The sequence below is a fragment of the Pantherophis guttatus genome, chromosome 18 (assembly GCF_059756535.1).
Source record: "Pantherophis guttatus breed Tessera chromosome 18, ASM5975653v1, whole genome shotgun sequence".
In the NCBI taxonomy this organism is placed as follows: Eukaryota; Metazoa; Chordata; class Lepidosauria; order Squamata; family Colubridae; genus Pantherophis; species Pantherophis guttatus.
The window spans coordinates 1738881-1745451 of NC_142080.1; the positions used below are offsets into that span (position 1 = coordinate 1738881).

General features: G+C 42.7%; 1 long non-coding RNA gene across 1 annotated transcript; it reads right to left on the reverse strand.

Annotated features, from left to right (window-relative positions):
• Positions 1-3760: 3760 nt before the first annotated feature.
• LOC148111497 (uncharacterized) lies at positions 3761-5587 on the reverse strand. Its single transcript, XR_015730373.1, has 2 exons — positions 5458-5587; positions 3761-4458 (listed from the first exon to the last, which is right to left on the reverse strand). It is a non-coding gene; the product is annotated as an uncharacterized LOC148111497 (long non-coding RNA).
• Positions 5588-6571: the final 984 nt, after the last annotated feature.

Below are 6571 nucleotides of genomic sequence, written 5' to 3' on the forward strand. Positions count from 1 at the left end.
TGCTGACCCACTTTTTACGGCTCCAAGAGGAAAAATTTAGGAAGTCTGGAGATTGTCTCATGAACACGTGAATTTTGTAACTCCTTTTCGTCGAACATCACAATTAAATTGCACCCCACACGGGTTGTTATTCCAAGTAAATATCAGCAAATTATACTCCACATCTGAAAATCCATCCACAACCGGATAGCAATATTATTTTAGCCATTTTTGAGTCTGACTTTTTTTTTTAACACCCAAAAATTATTTTGGGAACATTCCAGAAAACTTTGGGAAAAAGGAGGCCTAAGGATAGACAGTTGCAAGGAACAAAAATCATTCCTTGAAAAAACACAGGTTTGACACCGGGAAAAACTGTTGTAATTAATTAAAAGCACAACAGCTCTTAGAATCACTGAAAGAATTGTATAAAAACCTTGGGATTTGGGACAAATAGCATCCAGCATCCAGACACTCCAACTGAATTCACTTCTCTACAAAAGCTGGTAAGTTTTACAGAGAGATTTTTTAATTGGGCTGAAGCCAACTTTTCCCTGAAATGTCATCTTGACTCTTGTTCTTGAGGTCTATCCTTGCTTAATCGGTTGTCAGCTCCAAGACCAACCTGGTTCCTGAGTGCCAGACCCAGAGATCCAAAAGTAATAATAATAATTAAAAAAATGACAAGGGTAATCATTTGAAACTGATTTGCTTGAAATGGAGAAATGGACCAGTGCTTCTTTGTGGTCCTGTTCTCCCCAAGACAACCAGGTTCCTCCTGATACATTCAAGGCCTACTTGACTTGAAGAAGCATCACCCATTTTACAAATGCATGATGTCCTCTTCCCCAATATTTAGCATCAAGGCAACCCTGGTGGAGAATTACTTCCCCAGGGTCAAAAAGCTTTCTGGTTTGATCCCCGTTTTGTAAGTTACTGAGATGTCCTTCAAGATCCATGTTGGTTGAATGGAGCGTAGATATGGTTCAGGTTCGGGAAGAAAAGTGACATATGATGGAGAGGATGAGGACACAGGTGCATCAAAAACAGCTCAGCTGGATTTTCAGAAATTAACCAAGTCCTCCGTTCGAGTCCTCCCATCGCTACTTTCTTAGGAATCCCATGCAAATATATTGGGTGCTATCGCTGCTCAATCACATCCTTGTGTTTTAATTCCAAACTGCTTCTTAACAGCTCCTTGTTGTTTAGCAATCCCAGATGCCCTGCAGGTAGAAATCCAGAATGTTAATTCGAACTAATCATATTCCATTTATGTATGTATGCATGTATATGTCATGTTATCTCTCAGCACGCCCCACTGTTGTCTTCCCGTAGATCCACACCTCTTCCCATCAACCATGTCTTATGGATGGAACCAGTGTTACCCCAACTGCACCCCTGTGACCGTCACTCTGCAGCCACCTCCATTCCGCATGAACATCCCCAGCACTTCACTCTGCGGCCCCGACCAGTATGCCTGCGTTGATCCCTGCAGACCCTGTTCTCCCACCGTCTGTTCTCCTGTGGTCTGCCCTCCCACTGTGTGTGGTCCTTCCATGTGTGCTCCTAGGGTCTGTCATCCTGCACCATATGGTCCTGTATCATGTGGTCCCGTATCATGTAGTCCTGTATCGTGTGCTCCGGTGATGTGTGGTCCAGGACTCAGCCACAGCAAATACAGCTCCTGTTACAGTTCCTGCAGCCTTCCTTCTCGGAAATGCCTTCCCAGAGCCCAGACCATCTGTGATCCTTGCACCAGATATTAAGATGGGACAGGACAGGGTACAATGAGGAGCCTGCTCTTCAGGTCAACTACCCTTATGGATCTCAGTTCTCATCATCTTCGTCTCTCGAGTCAATGTCTTTATCTTTTTTGCAAGCTTGTGCTTTGTTTCTTGGTTGAGGGTTTAACTCTTTGCGGCCTTTGAGCCCTTCTTAACTTGCTGAAATCAAACTGCAGGGAAAAAAAATGCTTTGCTTCTCATTCCAAATAAAATCTCAATGGTATTGAAAAAAAATCGTGGTTTCTTGTTCTGATGGTTTCATGGTATTACCTTTCCTCTGAATTGAATTGGACAATGATGAAATGGTAGAGGGGCACAAAGAAAAGACGGAGGGTAGAGGAAAGAAAGGAGGGAGGGAGGGAGGGAGAGAAGGAGAGGAGCAGGAAGAAACAGAGTGTGGGAGAGAAAAAGGGAAGAGGGAGGGAGAGAGAGAGAGAAAGGGAGAGAGAGAGACAAATCCAAACTCTTATTTTAGAAAAAAAGCACTCTGTGTGCGACAACTAGATATCAATAAGTAAACACTAAAATTTCACTAATCAAGTAGTTGAGACATGTGAATCATGTTCCTCTTTGATGCTGACTGGATTACATCCAGATCTGGTTGCCACAATGCAAAAAGGATGGCGAGGAACATCACTGGAGGCTTTCAAGCAAAGGTTGAAGAACCATTGGACTGGAAATGACCTGAGGATTCGTTAGCAAGGTATTTGACAAAGTAGACCACAACCTATTTCTTGGTAAAATAGAAAAATGTGGGATAGACAGCATCACCACCAGATGAATTTGTAAGTGGCTGACAAGCCATACTCAACAAGGAGTCCTTAATGGTACTACATCTACATGGAGGGAAGTAAGCAGTGGGGTTCCATCTAAGGTTCCAATCCAAGGTTCCATCTAAGACCCAGTACTCTTCAATATCTTCATAAATGACTTAGATGAGGGAATAGAAGGGGAACTTACCAAATTTGCGGAGGATAAAAAAAATATGGGCATGTATGTCCTTGAAGTTTTGGCAATATCCATCAGAAAATATTTTTTTATACTTCACACTTAGAGAAAAAAAACTCTAGTGAAGTGAATTCTGCTGTTTTCACAAAATGCAGGAAATCTTCAACTTACAACAGTTCATTTAGAGGCATTTGCAACAATATTGAAAAAGGGGATTTATGGCCATTTCCTTTTGATTTTCCTTATTTGAGGGGCTCCTACGAAGACAAGGGGGTCAAACTATTTTCCAAAGCACCAAAAAGCAAGATGAGAAACAATTTAATTGTGATGTTCGGTGGAAAGGAGTTACAAAATTCGCATGTTCATGAGACAATCTTCAGGCTTCCGAATTTTTTTCCTTTTGGAGCTGTAAAAAAATTGGTCAGCACTAATTTGAAGCTCTTGATGGCTAAGTAAAATTTCTGGCCTGTTCAAGTAGAGACTTTTTACTTTCCAAGTTTAAATACTTACTATTTGTAACTGGTTGACAAACCATACTCAATGAGTAGTCCTTAATGGTACTATGTCTACATGGAGGGAAGTAAACAGTGGGGGATACAATCTCTTCACTAGACTAGCTAGGTCCAGTTCCTGCAACCGTTCTTCGTATGTTTTAGCCTCCAGTCCCCTTATCATCTTGGTGACTCTTCTCTGCACTCTTTCCAGAGTCTCAACATCATTTTTAATAGAGTGGAGACCAAAACTGGATGGAGTACTAAGGTCCTCCCCAACTCTGTTACTCTGCTGTCCATCGTCTCTCCCTCCCTCCCTCCTTCCTTCTCCATCACTGGAGATTTTCAAGAAGAGACTGGACCTCCATTTGTCTGAAATGGTATAGGGTTTCCTGCTTGAGCAAGGGGTTGGACTAGAAGACCTCCAAGGTCCGTACCAACTCTGTTATTCTGACTGTTGTTTTTCACTGACCCAACCTGATTTGAAAGGGGGCATTTTATTTAGGAGAACCATCAAGAAGCAGGGAAATTCAGACAACCATGAGCAAGAGACAGGAATTTTGAATGCAATAAAGATTTTATTGGAAGGGGGGGGAAGAGAAGCTAATATTCGAGATGTCAACGTTATAGTAGACGAAGTAGTAAGAAACAAACAAAGGTCGAATTCAGCAGAAACCACGCAAACCAAATTCCCTCCAGGGTGAGTGAAGAGTCTTCGGAAAGCCCAAATGCAGAAACGTCCCAGCTCTAAAGGTTGGAATTCCCCAATTATGGTACAACTTGAAGTCCCTCGAAAAATTTACCAAATTCCATGGTTTGGGGCAGAACAATTTTGGAGGGTAGCATTTGGGGTTCTGATCTTCCTGTGGATATTTTCAGCCATCAAGAAGATCTGGGTTGGTTTGGTGTTCTGGTTTTTCTCGTAAGGTGGTCCATCCTTTATCTCCTTCCTGGGGTGTAGAAGAAATCAACACTTAGAAACGTCGCTGAAATTGCTGTTGCTGTTGCTGTTGCTGGGACTTCTGGGAATAAATGCTGGCTGCACTGCTTGATGGGAGGGCTAAACTTCCACGATAAGGAAGAGGAACACAGGGGTTGCATTGCTCAATGCAGAGAGGCTGGTCTGGACAATGGAGAGAAGGTCCTGGAATGCTGAGGGTGAAGGGAGGTGGCTGGATGGTCACGGTGGTGGGTGGGCAGTTGAAGGAGCAGAGATCCCATCCGGAGGCCATCTTTGTTCAAAGGAGCAGGTGGATCTACAGGCAAGAATCAAGAGAAGAAAGAGGGTGCAAAGCTTAGTAAAATTTGAGCTACCCCAAGTCTTGGTCTATTTTCCAACAATTGTTTTAAGAATCTCTGATTCAGAGAACATTTTGAACAAAGGATGAACCACAGACTGTATAGACCATAGTAAAGCCATGATAGGAATCCATAAAAACATGGTTGGAAGGGACCTTGAAGGTCTTCTGTTTCAATTCCCTGCCCAGATAGGGTTCCTCAGACCATCTCAGACTTTGATTGAATATTCACAAGTCCAAAAAGAAGACCGCTCTACTCCTGAATAGCTCTAGGACAGGAGTCTCCAACCTTGGCAATTTTAGGACTGGTGGACTTCAATTCCCAGAATTCTTCAGCCAGCAGTGCTGAATTCTGGGAGTTGAAGTCCATAAGTCTTCAAGTTGCCAAAGTTGGAAGACCCTGCTCTAGCAAATCCTTGAGTTTGGATCGCCCTCTAAGAAGCTTCCACTTGTTGGAAGGGTTTTTGAGGAAACGTCCACCCCCTCTTCCCTGTGAAAGCTTAACATATGTTTAATTAAAGCATACTTGTTTAATTAATTAAAATATATAAATATTCATGGCATTGAAGATCTTGGATAATTCATTTCTTCTCACCCTTATGCTCTCACTGATGAAAACAGTTCGTGCAATAATACAAGACTTCCTAGACATCATAAAATCACCCCTGGCAGATATTGGAAGGTTGAGTGCTAAATCTAAGAGGAACCTCTGTTGAGACACGCTTTGAACCCTTCCAGTCATCTCAAGTTTGATACAAAAAGATGGGGAGATCTCCTTTTCGTTGTGCTGGGTTTTAACCCATCAGCAAGAAAAAATCAAGGCTTGAAGCTAAGAAATTCTAATTCTTTTCTTAAGGATTATATTTGCAAACCACACGGACTCCTGTGCCAAGGAAGATTAAAACAAGATCGCCCAGCAGCTTCCCACAAGTTAAAACATCTCACTGCCTTACTTACTGGGTTATGCAGTGGAAATGGCTCGGAGTGAATTCTCTCAACGCTGAAGGAATCTGATGCTCGACCGTGAATCTCCTGTGTCTTTTATACAGTTGCAGAAGGGGTGATGCCTTTGACGTTTTCAAGGTGCTAATTAATTGCTCACCACTTTTTTTTCTCCTAGTTGTAACACCCAAGCCGTTTCAGCTGTGATTTCACGTTTCTTAAGGCTCCTTCCTCATTGTTGATGCTTCAGCCCATAGGTGGGGTCCCTCCAGACAGACACTGAGGTGGGGTGAGGTGAGGTTTTCCCAAGAGGTATTAGACATTTGTGATTGAGATTGCTCGTAGATTTTCCCAGAAAGAAGTCTGGAGAACATAGTTGGTGGAAGGTCACAGAAGAAACATAGAATAATAGATTTGGAAGGGACCTTGGAGGTCTTCTAGTCCAACCCACTGCTTGAGCAGGAAACCCTATACCATTACAGATAAGTGGTTTTCCAGTCTGCTTTTGGAAGCCTCGAGTGATGTAGCTCCCACAACTCTCAGTCTTCTTTTGATTTTCATTTTTTGTATCAATGAATTAAATTCCCACGAGGACATGGACTCTTGACTTCAAAGCCATGTCTGCCTTCAGACAATCCAAAGAACTTAAGAAGAGCTCAGATGAACCAAGTCAAGGTCCTTCTTAATTCAACAGTTGGTTTCTACCAGAGGTCAACCATTATGGTGGTTGCAAATAGAGTGCTTTTTTTCTAAAATAAGATTTTGGATTTGTCTCGCTCGCTCGCTCCCTCCCTCTTCCCCTTTTCTCTTCCTCCCTCCCTCAGTTTCTTCCTGCCCCTCTCCTTCTCTCCCTCCCTTCACCTCTTCCTCCCTTCCTCCTTCCCTCCTTTCTTTCCCCCCACCCTCCACCTTTTCTATGTGCCCCATTTCATCATTGTCCAATTCAATTCAGAGGAAAGTTACCACGAAACCATCAAAACAAGAAACCATGATTTTTTTTCAATACCATCTAAGTTTTATTTGGAATGAGAAGCAAAGCATATTTTTTCCCTGCAGTTTGATTTCAGCAAGTACAGAAGGGCTCAAAGGCCACAAAGAGTTAAGCCCCCAACCGAGAAACAAAGCACAA